The sequence below is a fragment of the Schistocerca piceifrons genome, chromosome 6 (genome assembly GCF_021461385.2).
Source record: "Schistocerca piceifrons isolate TAMUIC-IGC-003096 chromosome 6, iqSchPice1.1, whole genome shotgun sequence".
Classification (NCBI taxonomy): domain Eukaryota; kingdom Metazoa; phylum Arthropoda; class Insecta; order Orthoptera; family Acrididae; genus Schistocerca; species Schistocerca piceifrons.
In genome coordinates, this window is record NC_060143.1 from 112,784,652 (window position 1) to 112,806,862 (window position 22,211).

General features: G+C 43.6%; 1 protein-coding gene across 3 annotated transcripts in view; it reads left to right on the forward strand.

Annotated features, from left to right (window-relative positions):
• The first annotated feature begins 9,232 nt into the window (after positions 1–9,232).
• LOC124802520 (A disintegrin and metalloproteinase with thrombospondin motifs 16) overlaps positions 9,233–22,211 on the forward strand; it is a 479,986-nt gene continuing 467,007 nt past the window's right edge. For all 3 annotated transcript variants that reach the window (XM_047263362.1, XM_047263361.1, XM_047263363.1), the window contains exon 1: positions 9,233–9,775. The gene's annotated coding sequence lies outside the window, so the exon portion shown is untranslated. The remainder of the gene's footprint in view (positions 9,776–22,211) is intronic.

The following is a 22,211-nucleotide window of genomic DNA, read 5'->3' on the forward strand; positions in this document are numbered from 1 at the left end:
TGAGGACTTTAAAAAGTGTATTATTGTTCCATTACCAAAGAAAATGCCAGCAAAATCGTGTGCACAATACAGAACCCTCAGCCTAACATCACATGCATCAAAAATTTTGACGACCATCCTCCTCAGAAGAATTGAAGGGAACGTGGAATGCATGCTCACAGAAGACCAGTTTGGCTTTAGAAGAGGGAGAGGTACGCGAGAAGCCATTATGGCCCTAAGGCTCATAATAGAAAAAAGAATGGAAAAAGGAAAGGACACCTACATAGCATTTATTGACCTCGAAAAAGCCTTTGATAAGGTTGAATGGAAAAAACTACTCCAGATATTGAGGGAAACTGGAGCTAAGTACAAGGACAGGAGAACGATATGGAACATATACAAAGAAGAGGTGGCAATAGTGAGATGTGGGGAACATCAACAACAAGCAAAAATTAAACAGGGTGTGAGACAGGGATGTGCACTCTCCCCTGTCCTCTTTAATATGTACATACAGAAAGCAATGGACGAGGTCAGAGAAAAATTAGGACAAGCTAATGGAATCAGGATCCAGGGAAAAATAGTTGATATGCTGCGTTTTGCGGATGACATTGCTGTCCTAGCGGAAAATGAGGAAGAATTACAAGTAGTGTTGGAGGAAATGGAAAACACTCTTGCTACACGGTACAACATGAAAATTAATAAGTCAAAAACAAAAATCTTAGTTGCAAGCAAACAAAATAATCAAGCAATTACGAATATAAGGCTGAATGGAGAGAAGCTGAAAGAAATACAAGACTTTGTCTACTTGGGAAGCAGAATAACATCAGATGGTCGTAGTAGGAAAGATGTAATAAGTAGAATAAATCAGGCAAAGATTGCATTCTATAAAAGGAAAGGACTCCTCACATCAAATATGATAAGTCTGTCGTTAAGGAAGCGGTTAATAAAGACCTTTGTTGGGAGTGTGCTTCTCTACGGCAGCGAAACCTGGACACTTGGAGAGGACGAAAGAAGAAGGATTGAAGGATTCGAAATGTGGTGTCTGCGAAGGATGTTAAAAATTCCATGGACGACCAGGATGACAAATGAAGAAGTCCTGCAGAGAGCGGAGGAAGTTCCAGTTCTTTGGAAGACGGTCAAGAAGAGGAGAGATATATGGATGGGACACATTCTTAGACATGAAAGTCTTCTCCACACTATAACGGAAGGCCTTGTGGAGGGCAAAAGGGCAAGAGGCAGACCTAGAAGAAAGTACATAAGCCAGATAATGCAGGACCTAGGATGCGGAAGTTTCACGGAATTGAAGAGGCTGGCCGACAATCGCACTGAATGGAGAGCTGCTGCAAATCATTCTTAGGATTGGCAACTTAAGAAGAAGAAGAAGAAGAAGAAAAAAAAAAGACACCAATTATCTCGCGAAAACCTTACACAATTCCAAGAGAGAGTATTGAGTGAGGAATCTAGGAATATAATAAGTGTCGTTCCCGTGGACGAAGATAAGCTGCATCAAGACGATCGCAGAATATGGTGTTGTTTGCAACAAGGTTGCAAAGACAGTCGATTTTCGCGAAATGCAGGAAAATCTAAGGGAGATCAACAACTTATTGGTGCAAAGACTGGCAGTAGAACGCACTCGCTAATAAACGTACCGCTTAGCGCATAAACAGGCGAAGAGACCCATTACTGTTTCACTGCGCTATTCCTGATAAACCGTTGGATACCAGTAACAACCGTAAAACACCTACGACTAATCGTCCGCAGTGACCTAAAGTGGAACGAACCCGTAAAACTAATGGTGGGAGGAGGAGACGTCAGTCTGACGGTATTAAGTAAGTGTAATCCTTGCACGAAAAAAGAGACTTAAATACACTTATTTGACCGGTTCTTCAGTACTGCTCGTCAGACCGGAACGCTTACTAGGTTGAATTAACAGAAAAGATACACGAGATGTAACGAAGGGCGGCAGGTTTCGTCACTGAGGCGTTTAGTCGGCGCGCCAGAGCGTTGTGGATACGCTGAGGAAAACTCGATGGCTGTCGCTACAAGTTGTGTACCACGGAGACGTTTACTACTGAAGTCCCCAAACCGTAAGTTCTAAGAAGAGTCTGAAAGGATATTAGTTCCTCCAACGCATGTCTCGCGAAATGAGCGAGGCAAGAAAATCTCAGAAATTATAACACGTGTGGCGAATGGAATAAGAAGCGAATGAGGCAGAAAGAATGATAATGTAGCCACAGGAGAGAATGATAATGTAGCCAAGATTATTTGCGGAGTATAGATTCACACGCAGAAATGCTGAAGAACTTGAACTGGCACATGCTCGAACATAGACGGAAACTATCACCAGAATGCCTACTTACAGCGGTTCGAGAAGACCAGTATTATGTGGGAAATCTGGGAATATACTATAAAGTCCTCTGTACCGGCGCCATTGGGATCGCGAATAATTTACACTGCGAACAGAGGCATGTAAGCGATCACTCTTGTCACACTCTACTCGAGAATATAACAGGAAGAATCTCAACTAAGTGGCATAGTGCGAAGTACCCTGTGCCATGTATCTCACAGTAGTTTACGCGATGTAGATGTAGAACTGGAGTCAGTTAAGTAATATGAATAGCTGGGCATGTTAATATGTGGTCATGTGATATGGGATTAGCGCATAGTCTCAGTTGCAGGTAGAGAAGGTGGAAAATTTCCATTGCTAAGAGACTGGGAAAATGCAGTGGTGCCGAAGCCACAAGGTCTTGAATAAGGAGGAGCTATGGAAGAATGTCATTTGTGTAAGAAAATAAAACACCTACAACCGTCCTTACGATGTAACTTATTGTATGGCTGAGCTGATAGTTGATGGTTGGAGAGACAACACCGCGATTACAGGTAGTCTGCGAAAACCAGTCATTGATGTTTGCCAGTGATGCATCGTGTGTACGGATAGTAGCATCAGCTAAGGCTTGAAGGTGGTGAACTGAAGCACCAAAACTGATAGCCAAACAATAACTGACATCATATGAACGGCTGTAGGTGTTTCATTTTTTACATAAGTGAAGGCCGAAGTCCCCCAGACCTCCAATGGCAAGGGTGGACATACAGAAACTGAATGTCATTTGGTCGGTTGCATACTGTTTCCAACTTCTGGTCGTGTTTACGTTCCAAGAGTGAAACGCGACGGGGATTTGGTGATCATCTGGACATCCCTATCGTGGTATTCAATAGGCCAGAAGGCTACTTTGTTAGATCAGATTACTGTCAGGAATCATGTGACGATTTATGCTGATAAGGTCCATCCCGTGGCACAATGTTTGTTCCCCAATGGCGACACACAGATACTTCAACTATCAGTGGGCTGCCACATTTTATTTTAGTACTCCTAGCGCCGTGGTGGACGGAAATTATAAAGGAAGTTTAGGAGTGGGATTAAAATAAGTGTGAAAGGATATCAATGATAAGAGTCGCTGATGGCATAGCCATCTTCATTGACATCTTCTGCTGAACAGAATGAGCAGTACAATGATTGAAAGTAAATGGAAAAAAGACGAAAGTGGTGAGGAGTAGCAGAAATGAGAATATCGATTACCTTAACATCAAAGCTTGGGGCGACAAAGTAGACGAAGAGTAGAAATTCTGCTACCTTCGAAGCAAAATAACACTCACGCACAAAGCATGGAGGACATAAAAAGCAGATAAGCACAAACAAACGAGGCTTACCTGCGGAAGATAAGTATACGGTTATCAAATATCGGTATTAATTTGAGGAAAAAATTTCTGAGAATGTACGTCTGGAGTATAGAAAGTGGACCATCTACTGTGGGAAGACCATAAAAGAGGGTATCGAAGAATTTGAGATGTGGTGCTGTAGAAGAATGTTGAAAATTTGATTGACTAATAAAATAAGAAATGAGGTGCTTCTCTGCTGAATCGGTGAGGACAGTAACATGTGGAAAACGCTGACAAGAAGAAGGGAAAGCATGATAGCACATATGTTAAGATTTCAGAAAATAACTTCCTTTATTCTTGATGGAGCGGCAGATGGTAAAAACTGTAGTGGAAGAATGAAAATATCCACCAGATAATTGAATGAGATGGGTGTAAGTGCTAGTCTGAAATGAAGAGAGTGGCTCACGTGATGAATTTGTGGTGGGCCCTGTCAAACCAGTCAGAAGACAGATGACGGGAATAAAAAGAAAATGTGACTCGCTATGGTACTGCGTGGAAGGCACTTCAGTGTGTTCGTGATAATGAAAAATTTCTGATTACTCTTCGCACGTGGTACAATAGAAGTACCCTCTGCCACGTACTACACATTGATTTCTGAGGGTAACGAATTCTTTTGAACGCTTTTGCAGTCGAAAAGCTATATTTTGACTCGTTGAGCTACTCAAAAAATGATCCCTGGCACATTATACAATGAAAGTAAAAGAAGTATAATACCTTCTTTTTTTTAACCCTTATGTCCAACAGCATCCAAATTGTAAACAACGATTTGTATAGGCGCTTCAGCATGTCTGTGGTATTCTCCTTCCGCTTGAGTTTATTGTCAAGTTGTAATCTAAAGAATTAAACACTGTCAACCTCTTCTACCTGCTTCTAGTCGTATTTCAGATATTTGTTTGGAGTAAACCTTTTACAGGTACTGAACTGCATGTACTGTGTTTTTTCAAAGTTTAATGACGAACAACTGACTGGGAGTCATTCATTACTGTGCTTGAAAATTTCATCTTTCTAAAACTATGCTTTATTTGCTACAATATGTGATCAGAAGTATGGAGGCACCTGTTATTGGACATTAATATAGGGTGTGACCACCGTCCATGTTTACGATGGCTTGACCTCTGCTATGGACAATGCAATAAGGTCTCTGAATGTCTGTGGAGGAACGGAAGCCAATTGTTCCTCAAAAGCAGGAATCAGAGAAGGTAGTGACATTAGGCGCTGGGGTCCCAAGTGAAGTCGACATTATGGCTCATCCCAAAGATGTCCCATTGGGTTCAGTTCAGGACTCTGCCGAGACCAGTCCATTTCGGATATGTTACTATCCATAACCTTTGTCTCGCAGATGTTTCTTTACGACAGGGTGCACTGTCATCTCGATACAACTATCGTCTCCAATCTGTTCCTCTACTGTGCGCAGTACACAAAGCTGTAAATGCGGCCGGCCGCAGTGGCCGAGTGGTTCTAGGCGCTTCAGTCTGGAACCGCGAAACCGCTACGGTCGCAGGTTCGAATCCTGCCTGGGGCATGGATGTGTGTGATGCCCTTAGGTTAGTTAGGTTTAAGTAGTTCTAAGTTCTAGGGGACTGATGACCTCCGATGTTGAGTTCCATAGTGCTCAGAGCCATTTGAACCAGCCTGTAAATGCGTCACGTTCTTCTGCATTTAGCGGTTTCTTAAGTACAGTAAGGGGACCACGTCGTGACCACGAAAAACGCTACGATACAGTAACACCACCTCTTCTGTACTTCACTGTCGGCACTACAGATGATGGCAGATAACGTCCTCCAGGCATTCGCCACATCTAAAACCTTTAACTGGATTTCCACAAGGTACAGCGTGATACGTCACTGCAACTAACTGGTTTCCTGTCATCCTCTATCCAGTGGTTTCGGTGTTTACACCACCTGAAGCGTCGCTTAGCAATGACTGCGGAAATGTGTGGCTTACGAGGAACTCCTCATCATTGTAACCCGTTCTTTGTAACTCCCTACACACAATCATAGCCTGCTGGTAGCACCTTTCAGCTCACGAGTGACTCCCTCCAATGATTTCACGAGGTCTTTTGGATCCACCCTCCACAATGCTTTGCACCTCCCGGTCGTCAGTACACGAGATCTGCTTAGTTCTTGTTGTGTTGTGGTTTTTCCTTCTCGATTCCAGTTCACCGTCATATCGCCAACAGTCCACATGGGCATCTTTAGAAGGGATGAATTTTCGCAGCTGTATTTGCCACTCAGGTGAAATCCAGCTACTAGTCCAAGTTCGACGTCACCGAGGACTCCTCCTGTTACTGCTTCTCTTACTTATTACACGATACTGCTCCTCTTCTTTTATATTGGCGGGTCCGCCTCTCATGGCATCTAAAGGCGAATACCACATAAAATAGGAGTGTCTAGATACTTTTGATCAGATAGCCTATTTATTGCAGTGTTCGTATAATCTGGAAATAAAACAAACACAACAAAAAGTAAAGGACCTAAGATGGATCCTTGTAGGACACCACATCTAATGAGGGCCACAGTATGAAGTAGTCTCTTCCAAGCACTGCGCAGTGGTTTAGCGAATACAGATGTAGCCGCTACTGGTCAGAGATACACCGAGGTCTCATGCTGTTACTGCTTCTCCACTGATTACACAATACTGCGTCTCCTTTAATGCTGGTAGGTCCTCCTCTCGTGGCATCTACAGGGTGAAAATTATTTAAACCGACAAACTCTGGGAAGTTGTAGGGGTCATAAAAACAAATATTTTTCCCGAATGTCATTTTTTCCTATGAGGATTATTTAAACTTGTGGAATCCGTATTACGCTCTTCAGTTGTTAGAGGCCGTATTACGATCTTCAGTAGTTAGAGGGCGTATTACGCTCTTCAGTTGTAGGCAACTGCTGTCCACCAGCGTAGTAGTGCATTGTCTCTGTTTACTAATGGAGCGATACTCCTGGAGTGAGTACACTGATATGATTGGTGCGTACTACGTAGCGCACCACAACGGACGAGCTGCACAGCCGATTTATCAACAACAATATCCTAATCGCCGTATCCCGCATCATACGACCTTTCGTACTGTGTACCATCGTCTGCGTGAGACCGGGTCATTTAGCAAATTACCTGGAAAGGGACGCCGTCGCACGGTAAGAACGCTGCAATTGGAGGAAGCTGTCATGCAGCATATGGAGCGGGATCCTTTAATCAGCACTCGTGCAATTGCAGGTAACGTGGGGACTAATCAGACGAATGTAAAAACAGTCCTTCGAGAGCAACTGTTACGTCCATTTCACTTACAGCGTGTCCACAACCTGGAACCAGTTGATTATTCACCCAGAGCACAGATTTCGCAGTGGTACCTGGAACAGTGTGAAATGCATCCTACATTTCCATCCTCTGTGTTGTTTACCGATGAAGCAACGTTCGGGGGTGATGGAGTCTTCAACATGCACAATTCGCATGTTTGGAGTGAGGATAACCCACATGCTACAGTTACTAGCGCTCATCAAGTGAGGTTTTTCGTTAATGTGTGGGTCAGTGTTGTTGATGACTGTTTAATTGGACAGTATCTGCTACCTAGGCCATTAAATGGCAAGCACTATTACAATTTTCTCGCCAGAGCATTACCAGAATTGCTGGAAGACGTCTTTCTCCCTACAAGACAACGCATGTGGTTCCAACATGACGGGGCACCGGCACATTTCAGTCGTTGTGTGCGTCGATTCTTGGACCGCCGGTTCCCAGAAACGTGGATTGGCAGAGGTGGTCCTGTACCATGGCCTGCTCGATACACAGATATGTCCCCTCAGGAGTTTTTTGTGTGGGGAGAGATGCACAACCTTGTTCACGCAACTCCTGTTGCATCAGAAGAGGATCTTGTTGCTCGGATAGTAGCAGCAGCAGGAACAATTCAGGATACTCCTGGGGTTTTTGCCCGTGTCAGACAGAACGTGATCCGACGGTGTAACCTTTGTTTACGTGTGAATGGAGGCATTATTGAAAATCTACTGTAATTGAAATTGGGTTGTGTTAATGTGTTGTCTCTTGGTCATAAAAAAATGGAAAAGTGTTTGTTGGTTTAATTAATTTGCTGCCAGAGAAATCTTCCTCTACCAGTTTAAATACTTCTCGTTGGAAAAAATTACATTAAGGAAAAATATTTGTTTTGATGTCCCCTACAACCTCCCAGAGTTTGTCGGTTTAAATACTTTTCACCCTGTAGAGGTGAAAACCGGCGAATATAGCAGTGTTCGGATAATTTTAGGCAGAGTCTATTTATTGCAGTGTTTGTATAATCTGGAAATAAAACAAACACAAGAAAAAGTAAGGGACCTAAGATGGATCCTTGTGGGACAGCACATCTAATTAGGGCCACAGTATGAGGTAGCCGCTTGCGCGCACTGCACAGTGGTTTAGCGAGCCCAGATGTAGCCAGTACTGGTCTGAGACACACCGAGGTCTCATGCTGTTACTGCTTCTCCACTGATTATACAATAGTGCCAGTCTCCTTTTATGCTGGTGGGTCCTCCTTTCGTGGCATCTGAAGGTGAATACCGCCGAATATAGCAGTGTGCGGATAATTTTAATCAGACTCTATTTATTGCAGTGTTTGTATAATCTGGAAATAAAACAAACACAAGAAAAAGTAAGGGACCTAACATGGATCCTTGTGGGACAGCACATCTAATGAGGGTCGCAGTATGAAGTAGCCTATTCCAAGCACTGCACAGTGGTTTAGCAAGCACAGATGTAGCCGCTACTGGTCAGAGACACACCGACGTTTCATGCTGTTACTGCTTCTCCACTGATTATACACTAATGCAAGTCTCCTTTTATGCTGGTGGGTCCTCCTCCTGTGGCATCTAGAGGTGAATACCGCCGAATATAGCAGTGTCTGGATAATTTTAATCAGAGTCTATTTGTTGCAGTGTTTGTATAATCTGGAAATAAAACAAACACAAGAAAAAGTAAGGGACCTAACATGGATCCTTGTGGAACAGCACATCTAATGAGGGCCGCAGTATGAAGTAGCCTCTTCCGCGCACTGCACAGTGGTTTAGCGAGCACAGATGTAGCCGTTACTGGTCAGAGACACACCGACGTCTCATGCTGTTACTGCTTCTCCGCTGATTATACAATACTGTCAGTCTCCTTTTATGCTGGTGGGTCCTCCTCCCGTGGCATCTAGAGGTGAATACCGCCGAATATAGCAGTGTCCGGATAATTTTAATCAGAGTCTATTTATTGCAGTGTTTGTATAATCTGGAAATAAAACAAACACAAGAAAAAGTAAGGGACCTAAGATGGATCCTTGTGGGACAGCACATCTAATGAGGGCCACAGTATGAGGTAGCCTCTTCCGCGCACTGCACAGTGGTTTAGCGAGCCCGGTTGTAGCCGCTACTGGCCAGAGACGCCCCAGAGGCTGCGGCGGCGGCTACTGTACTGCGGCGGAGGGCCCCGCGCGGCCGCCCTTCCTCCCACCAGCGGCCGCCCTCCCTCCACACGGCCGGGTCTGCGGCCGCGGGCCGCCTGGCTCACTCTCACTCTTATAGCGGGCGGTGCGCGGGTCGCCGCTCAGTGGCGAACCTCACTTCTGCTGCCTCTGCACCTCTGCAACACACCGCACTACACTACACGGCGCGACACTGCTCACATCGTCGTCCAGAGGAAGATGACCGGCGGCCCCCCGCCTGCGACACCGACCGTCACCATCACCAGCAACCGCGACGCGGCCCCGCCACCGCCTGCCGCTACCAGCTGTTAACCACTCGCGGCCTCCAGCGCGCCCACAACAGAGCGCCGACAGCACTCACAGCCGCCAGTCGTCACACGGGAATCGTTCCAACAGCTACTTCCGCCGCGCGGAGGACTCGACCGGTGCCATTACCTATATACTTTCACTACACATCTCTCGAGGACATGTTCCGCGGAGCGGCCGAGTAGCGAGAGTTTCGTGTGCCGTACGCCGTCCGGGATCCTCCGTTTTACTGGGACTGGGCTGCAGACATGTGCGCCTGAGCTGCTGCCACTGTGTCCTCTGAGCCGCCACCAGCCACAGGCGTCGGCGACAGGACGGCGAGCGCCGCAGCGAGAGGTAAGCCAGCGAGCTCGACCGAGCCGTGAGCGAGTTTCACTTTTTAAAAGCCAAGGTGCCGATCTGCACGAACTGGCACAGCCGCCGGCTGACGCGGCACTCAGCTGTCGCTGCGGCTGCACGCGCGCGCCCTCACACACTCTCTACTCACAACTACGCAAAGTATTTACATTTCGGCTCTGCAACTACTGAAAAAATGTGTATTTATAGTTCCATACCCGCCTCGTTTCAACGTCAGCGTTAGCATTTTTGTCTGATTTTCGCTTACATCTGCAAGTGTCGTTCTGCTTTGCACATTTTTCAGGCGCTCCGGCGTTTAAAACACATTGCAACAACAGTCCATAGAAGCTGCTTTTTAGTATCTTTGCTATGTATTGCTACCGGTTTCGAGCGCGACTCATTTTCAGGCGGTACCCAAATATAATACACACATTTTCAAACTTTCGATGGTTTTCATCAGCCTAATTTACGTTCCTTGTACAGTAGCACAGCACTTACGGCCTCGTTAGGTAACTTCTTGAATATATATTTTCTATGCTATTCTGTAGCAACAGATTATACACGGTGTCCCAAAAAAGAACAAATGGTTCAAATGGCTCTGAGCACTATGGGACTTAACATCTGAGGTCATCAGTCCCCTAGGCTTAGAACTACTTAAACCTGACTAACCTAAGGATATCACACACATCCAAGCCCGAGGCAGGATTCGAACCTGCGACCGTAGCGGCCGCGCGGTTCCAGACTGTAGAATCTAGAACCGCTCGGCCACTCTGGCCGGCCAAAAAAGAACACCTACAAGCTTTAAGTACAGGTTCCTTACACCAAACCAAGAAATAAATGTGTAGTAAACATGGGCTTTAAAATGCATACTTTAAAAGCTATGACCATTAGCGACGGTGAACAAGTGCTCATAGCTCCTAGGACGTGCATTTTAAACCCTATCTTCACTAGACATTTTTCTGTTGGTTTGGGCCGGCCGGAGTGGCCGAGCAGTTCTAGTCGCTACAGTCTGGAACCGAGCGACCGCTACGGTCGCAGGTTCGAATCCTGCCTCGAGCATGGATGTGTGTGATGTGCTTAGGTTAGTTAGGTTTAATTAGTTCTAAGTTATAGGCGACTGATGACCTCAGAAGTTAAGTCGCATAGTGCTCAGAGCCATTTGAACCATTTTTTTTTTGTTGGTTTGGTCCATGCCACCTTCTCCTAAAACATGGAAAGCAAAATCCTTTCAGTAGAAGAGACCTGTTTCACAGTAGCGAAGATCAACAAGTGCTCACAGCTCTTAAGGTATGCGTATTAAACCCAATGTTTACTACACATTTTTTCATTGTTATTGTTTTGATGTGAGAAACATGTCTCTAAGGCTTGCCTGCGTTATTTTTTTTTTTTTAGGTGGGGGGCGGGGACACCCTGTATAAAATGCATTGTAGTGACAGCCCACCAGAGCTGCTTTTTTATGTCTCCTTTAATAACTACTACCTCTTTCGAGCATGGCACTAATATCGCTTTGGCATGCGTCACAAAGGACTTATTCACGTGAAGCAGTACAAAAATTTTGCATCATTAGTGTTCATTTACGTCTCTCTTGGCTAAACTTGTAAACTTAAACAAACGCCTGAACTCAGTTCCTCCAATCCTAGGCAGCATATCGAGCAACAAGTTTCCATCGGCGAACTCGATCAGCTGCCAGGTTTTCAGCTTCCTCCCAGTTCACGTCCGCGCATTGGAGATCCTTTGCAAAAGTTTGTTTCCAGGTGTTACGAGCTCTTCCTCTACTTGCGTATCCATCCATTGGTTTCCACAACACTGCTGATTTCGCGATTTATCCGTCTTTCGAGAGTGGAAGATACCCAGCAATCTTCAGTGTTCTTTCAGCAATATACTATACCGGTTTCGTAGACCACATCGTCTCAGCACGTCATAATTTGAAACGAGGAGCGTTAGCTGGTCTTCAGAACTCGCCCCATAACCTTTGGTGAAAAATATCAAGCTTGTGCGCTGATTCTGCTGACATTTTCCAGGTCTCACGTGTGTGTATTGGCCACTGGGACGATGACAGAGTACAGCCGAAACCTTGTGAACATACTTACAGAGTCTAAATGCAAAATGGATCTCTTTCGTTGGAAAATTACAGAAGGTCTGCCAAAACTCCTGCTGATGTCTGCATCTACGTCCACGTTATTACAAATAACGCTGCCGAAATACGGAAATCGGTCAACATCTTGCAGTACCTTTGCTACACTACAATCTGAGAAGGTGCACATCGTTTCTGTTTTATCACTATTTATTTTTAGCCGTACTGAACTGTCCATTTCATCCAGCTTGCTAGTCAGTAGTTGTAAAATTTTTGGTGTTTCTGCCACAACAACGACGTCATACGCAAAATGCAGATTCGAAACCCTAGACTGATCTTTCAGTCGTATGCCCATGTTGGAGTTGTCCATAGATTTTCTCATTATGAAATCTACGACTAATATGAAAATGTATGGTCAAATTGCATCCTTGTCTGATGACACCTTTAAGAATAATTAAGGAAGGGTCTTCCCATCTGCTATTTTATTCAGCAACTTGAATCTAGGTACAGGTTTCTGAAAACAGCAGTGAGATGGTTAGCAACTCCATATAGGCTTACAATATTCGGAATGATTCTCGGTGTGTACTGTTAACCGCTTTTTTTAAAAAAAATCAACGAACTTTAGCTGCAGCGGCCAGTTGAATTTCATCTATTGTTCCATTACTTAACGTTTCAGCAAAAAAAAGCACTAAATAAACACTAATAATGCAATATTTTTAATTAATGAAAAGCACCAGTTTGCTTTTGTTCTGCAATATTACTTTTATTGTTAACCGGTTTTCGGCTTACAAGGCCATCTTCAGACATTTACTGAGTATTATCACCAAAGAAGTTAAATGTTAGCAAACAACATTGGAAGAGAAGTAACTTCTTTGGTGATAATACTCAGTAAATGTCTGAAGATGGCCTTGTAAGCCGAAAATCGGTTAACAATTAAAGTAATATTGTAGAACAAAAGTAAACTGGTAGTTTATATTTATTATAATGTAGTTATACCAAGAACCGACGGAATATTCTGCTAATATGATGCAATATTTTTATCGAATCTCACGCCAAGAAATATGTTGTGCTGTAATTCAATATGAAATTAGTCCAAAAACCCAGTTCCAACCGCAGGAATAACTGGAGAATGAACAACACTTGAAGATGTAACCGGAAATCAGACAAAAATGCTGCTCCTGAGTATGTTCTCAATCAACAAACCAGAACACGTAATGTGAAAGTAGATACTCGCTTTTTGCTAGTCACAAAGAAGGACTTTAAAACAGCTTTAATAATTGCAAAGCATCTACGTGCACTATGGCCACATAAGCGTTGGCTCTTTAGTCAGTGATTGACGGAACATGGGACGAGCCCTCCACTAGCCACTATAATCTGACTTTTCAGCAGGTGCAAGCTGGATGAGGATGGGCTTCACACAGGAAACATTAGGTTCCTTATTTTAATGAGGATAAACTGACACAGTAGCGTGCTATTTACTTTATTACCTGTTTCACTCTCCGCTCAGCACTATCGTCTGTAGAGAGAATAAGTCAAACAATATGCGACTTGTGGCGAATTATGTGCACGTTAATTCCTAACACCCGCAGCATCGGCTGCAGCTGATGCCATTGTTGAATTTATTTTGTCAACACACGTCTCGTTTCTGTCAGATGACACTTACATTATCCATTTGATTAAATAGAAGGTCCAGTTGCACTAAAATAAATTACTAAGTTTCTATGTAACTGGAGCTGCTATATAACCAAACAGTTAAGTAGAAACGTAATAATTTTTTAATGCAACTGATCTGCCAATTAGTGAAACATCAAGACTCCTGTTCGCTGCACGTTATTCTGAGCTTTCACTACCAAATTGAAACACTTCAGTAATTTCGTCTCCGACAAACATTCTCTACGGATAAGCGAGCATGAAAGAATTTCTTGTCAGCCGCTGGTGCGTTTCTGAACGTGAAATACGCTGTTCATCTTTAGTCTTTTACCCGCAACTTTTGGTTTCACTTTTCAGTTGTGTTCTGTCGTATGCCTTCATGATCTAGTTACTATGGACATTCTACCCATTGCTATCTGACATATCGCTATATTAAATACTGTATCTTAGCTATCAAATGTCCCTACAGTTTCGGTCCTATGTAGAGCGGCAAAGGATTTTGATAGCAATCATTGGCACTGAAAGTCTAAAATGATTTATAAACTTTGAAACACTTATTTATTAACAAATGTCCATTCAAAATCATAATTTTACTATCCAATTGCACTGTACTCCATCTTAGACGTTTATGGTACTTTTGACTGTGGGTGTTCATTCACGGTATCTTGATGCTAATAGTCGGCAAATTTCCGCACAGAGTGAGGAACATAAAAAGTTCTTATATATTTCTTTGATACTTCCTCCTAGATGATACCGGCTGATGAAAAGAATGGGTGGTCACTATGTCAAACTGAACATTTGTTGACTATTTGCAATTCCGATCTAGTATTTTACAGCGATCCATAGCCTTTTCGTTCGCCCAAAACAATGCCTGTTCTCAACTGTCCCTAACAATATTAACTGGAAGGAAATAGCATTTTTGTTTCTTTGTTTCTTGTGAAAAACTACGCGACTTCATTATTCTTTTTATTTCAATGTATGTTCGTTTTAAACCATCAAAATTTTGGTGCGCAGCTTTGGACAACACTGACTCGAAGTAGTTGAGGCCTCTCGACCGCTCATATATGTCGATTACTGTTTTTGTGTCTAGAAAGTTCTACGAGCGCTTCTAGTGATAGTGTTTTAGAGCGATAAACTCCGTATCATCAACGTCCGTAGTCATTTGTATTCTTATTTAAACATTTAGACTACTCTAATTCAGTTGGGTGGATCACGTAACTAATAAGGAGATAGTGAACAGAATTGGGGAGACGAGAAATCAGTGGTACAACCTGACCAAAAGAAGATGTCGGTTGGTAGGACACATTCTGAGGCATAAAGGGATCACCAATTTAGTACTGGAGGGAAGTGTGTGTGGTAAAATTCGTAGAGGGAGACGAAGAGACGAATACAGTAAGCAGATTCAGAGGTATGTAGGTTGCAGTAGTTACTCGGGGATGAAGAGGCTTACACAGGATAGAGTAGCATGGAGTGCTGCATCAAATCAGTCTTTGGACTAAACACCACAACAACAACAACAACAACTTAGCCATGGAAAGGAGGGAACTCCTCGAGAGTACAGACAGAAGGCAAGCTCAGTTGGCGAAAAGAGGTGGGGAGAGAAATGGTTCAAATGGCTCTGAGCACTATGGGACTCAACTGCTGAGGTCATTAGTCCCCTAGAACTTATAACTAGTTAAACCTAACTAACCTAAGGACATCACAAACATCCATGCCCGAGGCAGGATTCGAACCTGCGACCGTAGCGGTCTTGCGGTTCCAGACTGCAACGCCTTTAACCGCACGGCCCCTTCGGCCGGCGGTGGGGAGAGGGAACAATGATCTGATCTGTTGGAGGAACCATCTCTCCGTTTGTCAGAAGTGCTTCAGGAACACCTCACTCTGGATGGCTGCACATGGAACTGAACTTCTACGCTCTTCATTAGGCGTTTTATTTTTCGTTGGGCTAGATCCAGGACCTCTTTATAACTTACTCTATCAGTACTTCCAGGGTCTTAATGAGAAACGTAAATTATTGAAACATGTGAGCGACGATATCTTCCAAGCTAGCGAACAGGAAGATCTGTAAGCTGACGATACCTGTCAGTTCTCACTATGTGAGACATACTGAAACTAGCGAACGAATAGAATTTTGGGTCACGCAGACGCAATACGAAAGTGCCTGAGTGCTTGGCCAGCATAAAACCCCTACTCGGAGCAACCTGTCGTGCCTTGAGGGCTAACTGCAACCACGGAATTTCATACGCGTTTGTGCACTGTCCCAGACCGCCAGCTGTTGGCAGCGGGCGGTGAATCAGCCGCCAGCGGACGGACGCCTTAGCTGGCGGGCCGTGGACAGTTTCGAGACGCTGACGGCGCCGGCGGTTTCGTTAGCGACGCTCTCGTAATGAGCCAGTCAGTCACTTTCTCGTTAGTGCCACTCTGGCCGCACTTCTTACCCGCCCGCCACCAGTCTCCGCCGAGACTCGGGTGTCTCAGTGTCGTGTGCACCGCCGCACAGCGCTCTGGACGCGACTGTGCTGGCCGTTTGTGATATAGCTCTGCCCAGAACCCGGGAAGGGCGCTGATTGTAAGTAATGGTCCTTCTTGTATGTCCCGTATAAACTGTTCACATGTTAACTGGTTCTTCCGTCGCTTCTTGGTAGAATAACGTCATAATTATAAATGAAAAGAACACAATTGTGGATGCTGTACAGTATTTATTTCATTAACCGGTTTTCTGGTTACAAGGACATCATCAGACTGCAACTGGCTATCGTCCTCAAAGACGATAAAAACTGACGAACTAAGGTATTACTCACGGAGAGTTGCCAACACGGAGTATACGTCATATTCGACAGTGTGCTGATAACATAACATAAAATGTTAAATAGTAAATAAATATAAAGGGAACAAACGAAAAAAATAAACATTGAACGTGTGTGTGTGTGTGTGTGTGTGTGTGTGTGTGTGTGTGTGTGTGTGTGTCTGTACGTGTGTGTGAGTGAGAGGGTAGGTGAGTCGCTGTGTGTGTGTGTGTGTGTGTGTGTGTGTGTGTGTGTGTTTGTGTGTGTACGAACTCAGAATGAAATGTAAGGAAAGGGGGGACAACATTATCAAAGAATTGCACTCAACAGAAGACTACTTCTACATGTGTGAAAACAACGTAATAGATTATGTAACAAATAAAATTTTTTGACGGCAATAGTCCGTTAGAGTATCATTATAGCCTTATAACCCGAAAACCAGTGGACGAGATAAAGTAATACTATAGAACACCGACAATTTTGTGTTCTTCATTTATAATAATAATACTAATAATAATAATAATAAAGAAAATAGACACTGAATCTGACCGGTAAATTTAGTTATAGTTATTCTCTCTCTCTCTCTGAGTATGTGTGTGTGTGTGTGTGAGAGAGAGAGAGAGAGAGAGAGACTGAATGAGTGCGCCTAAAAGAAAGTTGAAAAAGTTCGTTTTGTAACCAGGATCTGCTGTTATCGAAATACTTCTTCAGGAATTTTGTAAAAAATGTAGCTAGATGCCGCGTAATTCCGATGAGTTGTTTGTCAATGCATGTGCAGTTCAAAACAGCAGAGTACAGTTCTTGTCGCTGAAATGCGAAATCAGCTAACTGAAATATACATCAAAACTTTCAGTCGAGAAACTGACAACTGCCAAAACTCAGCGTTTTAGTAAAAGCGAAAAGAGAACCACAGAATGTTATAAAAACCATAAAATTAGTGTCTGACATTCGCCTTAATAAGAGCAGGAAACAACTGAGTGATTGCAACCAAGTCTTCGAATGAAGCACTTGGGATACGGTTTGAATTCACGATATCCAGGAATATGTATGATAATATCGTTTATTTTTGAGAGATGCATATGGGACCTAAAGAAAGCATAGTGGAATGCCGAAACTAATAATCAAAATAAAATAACATAACATCTCAATTACACGGCTGTTGCCGAATTTCATGGACAACCACTGGAAGCAGTCACATCCACTAACTTTGGGATTATGTGTAGGGAGTGAATGTAAATGGAGCGAGATACCAGAATTAGATTGACTGCAATAAACCTCATGAAATGTAGTCCACCCACGAAGGAGGCAGATTATACAAAACCTTCGTTCGACCGATTCTTGAATACTGCTCGTTAGTCTCGGACCCGTATTAGGTAGGGCTGATAGACGAAACAGAGAAGATCCAAAGAAGAGTAGGGAGTTTCGTCACAGGTTTCTTTAAGACGTGCGAAAGCGTCACACCCAACTCCAGTGGAAGAAGCTACAAAACAGACGGTGTGTATCATGGTGTGGTTCACTGCTAAACTTTCGAGAGCGAATGTTCCTGGAAGAGTCGAAGAATGTATTGCTTCCTCCTATGTATAGTCGCGAAAAGGCCACGAAGGTAAAATCAGAGAGATTCGACCACACAAGGAGTTTAATCAACAATCGTCTTATGTTCCATCGAGCGTGCGCCCGGGATATTTTTAATTCATGTTCCGATATTTCCGCTGACATCCTTTCAGCCATCCTCGAGGTGATAATGACCTGCAAATGACTCACTCTGAGAACGGCTGAAAGGTTGTCTGCCGAAATATCGGAACATGAATTCAAAATATCCCGGCTGCACGTTCGAAAAGTGATGGAATATTTGATACGCCGAGGAAACTTCAAGAAACACAACAAGCGTCTGCTATCGCACCATTCGCGACGAACAGGGAAAGGGGATTGGGGAGGGGAAGGGAGGGGGCGCGTGTTTCATTGGTCAACATGTGCCTTCCACCACAGACACTGAAGTGGCTTGCGAAATATAGATAGACATATAAGTGTAGAAATGTCGCAGAACAACGTATAGGTTGAAAAATAGAACCGCCGGTGAAGGCGTCCCTTGTTGGGCACCTGACGCTGTCCAGCTGAAACAGCGGCGAGACGGGTCCGCACGCGTCGCACGCACTGTCCGTAGCGGCCATCTGTATGCGTATCCCAGCTCCAAGGACGGCTGCCAGCATTGCAATAGCTCGCTATCGCCATTCAGCTGCAGAGGCGTGTTTGCGTTCCTCCGTGTAGCCCGCGTAAGCTGACCAGGCTATAATTCTCGTCCGTTGGAATTTCGAGAACGCTGCGAATCCTTGAGGATGTTAACGTGTACACCCAACCATGCCCTCCTAAAACTGGTAGATGTCTTCGGTTTTACCTATAATTTATATGGTTTGGAAAGTTTCTGAAACCGCCTTAGCTCTATCTGCCTAATTTACATGCAAACAGCGTAGATTCTGAGACGATAAATAGAGCCTAAACTGAACAGAGAGACTTGGCATCAATTTGCAAAGAATGATCGTTCCACCATAAAGTTTCTGTTTCATCCATGCATTGAAGTCTCTCACCCTCATCATGTTTCTAAGTAATAGTATTTCGGAAAAATGAGTATCCTTTTTTTATCTGATAAAAATTTTTTAAAATAAGTTTTTGCGTTCTGTGTTTCAGTGACCTCGCATTGTGTATGCTCAGGATTCGGTTCAAAGTGTGCTACACGAGAACAACCAGAAGTAGTATGCAAATATTACAGAAAATCAAATTCCACAGAGCATGCGTGCGTGAAGAGTAAAATTCGTATTGGGAGTACACTTTATCAATGAAGGCACACATTACCGTTACACACTGATCAATTTCTGGTCATCCTTGCTTGTCTTAACGAGGTATTTAGCTGAGTAGTGCAGAAAATGGACAAATAGCGATTTGCTAAGTTTAGTCTTGAATGTGATAAGACTCTTGTGAACATACCGGCGGGAATATTAATATCCTCTTGTTTTAGCATAAATTCAGGTACTATACGGGAGGTCGTTGTTTTTCTTCATAAATAGTACACATAAAGTTTTATTTCATGTATGGCAGTGCCATTCACTTATGTTCTGAAGAAGATAAAGAATCCAGAGCCAGTTTTCATTCTGCAGTGCAGTTTGTCCTAAAATGAAACTTCTGGGCAGATTAAAACTGGGTGATGGACAGGAACTCGAACCAGAGCCCCTGGCTGTGACCGCGCCAAGTCTCCGCAGTATTTTGTCTTTCAGAAGTGCTAGTTCCGCAATTTACAGAGAACTTCTGTGAAGACAGGAAGGTAGGAGATAAGGCATTGGCGGAAGTCAAGCTGTGAACGCGGGTCGTGAGTCGTACTTGGACTTTTTTTCGTAGAAAACGTTTACTGAATATATACTATTAGTCTTACAATGTGAGAATTATGTATCTCACTTCAAACAGTACACAAAATGCTTCCTGCAAACAGTTGTGTATGAAACACTGTTTAACACTTACAGGAAACAACAGTGATTCAGAAATCATTAAACGCAGTCTTTCACATACCTAACACATCCATGATGAGAAACAGAAAAAACGAAGTGTTAAATTTCTTGAACGAAAGAACAATGACAGTACAATGACAGTCAATCAATACAAAACTTAGTTTGTTGCATAGTTCATTCGGCAGGGAAGTTGCCTGCGAAAGGTAAAGTTCCCATTTTCGAGATCCGGTCCGGCACACAGTTTTAATCTGCCAGAAAGTTTCAAGACGAAGAATATTTTGGTCCACATATGCGCTGCAGGTCGCATTTACATATCTGATGAATATTTTGTAACAGACTTCCGCTCCCTATCTTCGGTATTTTGCTGTCGACGAAAGAATAAATACAGATGGGACAAATTGCGTGGCGAAACTTGGACGTTGCAAAGGTATTGTGACAGACACTCTATGTCAAGAAAACAGAGAGGGAAGGAAAACATATATGAGAATACTTCTTTGGTCATAGAAAGTTTACGTTACATAACCCGCATAGCAGCTCGGATTTGTCAGTCCGGGCTTCCCCCACTCCGTGGGTGTCCACGCGCCGGGAGAGACAATAGGGCTGCAGTTGAAAAGCCGTGCCCACGGCTGAGAACAATGAGCGTGGACAGTGACGGTGCGGCTGATGCTTTGTGAGCCAGGCGGGCGCTTCCTCTTCACGCACGCTTACCGACTCACGTTTCGTAGCAACTGGATCAAAATCGCGATCCGAATGCAAAGATTTTAGCGCTTTGGACCACCTACCCCGGCTGCGAGAAATCCGATAGGGTCACAGGAATTTCAAGCCACATTTTTTTCCTTCCATTTTGTCAATTAGTACGTAAAATTGGTTTTGAGATTCTCTTAAATAAATTAGATTATCTTCTAGCATCATCAAAGTAAAGACGGGAATATGATAACTTTGGAAACCGCTACATAAGGCACTTCGATGCGACCTTTGGTTACCAGGATCTCAGAATTGTATATTCCGTATGTGGCAGTACTCTATGTTCCCAAATTTCGAGCCGAAATTTGACACATTGTCCTCCTATTAGCATATTGTGCAGTCACTAACAAAGTGAGAAAACGTTTTTAAACTTGCGAATTTCACAGGAAAAATGAGTATCACTGTCTCTTCTGTTCTAATAAACCCACATTCCAAGACTCTTGAACGAGTGAGTGAGCTTGTGGAGCTAACGTGTCGACTGGTCAGTACGCAACGACCTTTAAGTCTGTCTATGTATATACAAGGTGGTTCGCAATTCCTATTTCAGATTGCTAGGATCTGTAGAGGGGACTTACTAGACAAAATCTTGATAAAGAATCCACCTCCGGAAATGTACCATTAGGGTGTAAAACAAGTCTGAAGATCGGATCACTTTCAAATCTCCCACCTCACGGTAAGCACACAGCGGAGCTCTGACGTGTGTGCTCTATAGGAGCTCGCGGAATGGTCAATGTTTCGAGTACTCGTCGACACATACACTTCTGCTTGGCGAAAGACGTCCTCTTCAAAGTCGAGAGTGCGGCGCGCCGTCCGTGGAGCACCGCAGACAACCCGATTGGTTGCGAACGTACCTGATTCTCGCAGCCATTGTTGTAGTGCTACGAAACCCGTATGTGTGATGCCGTAATTTAAACAGGGACTGACGACGGAACCCACTTCTCAGTTTGTGTGCGTACCGCGAAGCGGGCGATTTGAAAGTTATCTGATCTTCAAGCTCATTTTATATCCGGCGGTCTATTTCCGGACGTGGGCTCCTCGTTAGAATTCTATCTATTAACTCCCCTCTACAACCCCTAGAAGTCTGTAATAGGAATTGTGAAACAAACAAGAATGAAGAACTGAAGTTCTCACGACAAGCATAGTTCCCATTTTCGGTCTAGAGGACTAACCACTCATTAGTTATCTGTATAACACTAGATTAACTCTAGATTACTAAACCCTCGTAAAATTTACGATTGCAGTAGAATATAAAACAGGACATTCTGTACTTAATTTGGTATGTAACACACTATTGGATATCTCATAATGGTAATAAACTAATGCATAACCTATGAATTATGACTTCCTTTGAGTAAAATTTATAGTGGTGAACTTTACGACGGCCTAGTAGTAGTGTAATATTTTCCCCCCTTTAGCGTTCTACGCTTAAGGGAGGCGACGCAAAGACATTCTTAGGTACTTACTACGCTTTGTCAAAAGTATACTTATTTTAATGCCATAGCGCTGCAGATGTAGTCTTGTTTACATGTAAACTGCTTTCAGCAAAGGTCGGTACAGTTTTCAGACGTCTAGTCTCCGCCTGTTGCTTGGAAGATGAGACCGAACCACGGTTTCCATTTCAATGACAGATTCGTCAGAGTGACAACGGTTCGCTTCTGATGGGTGCTTCCGAGAAAAAGTCGTTTCCG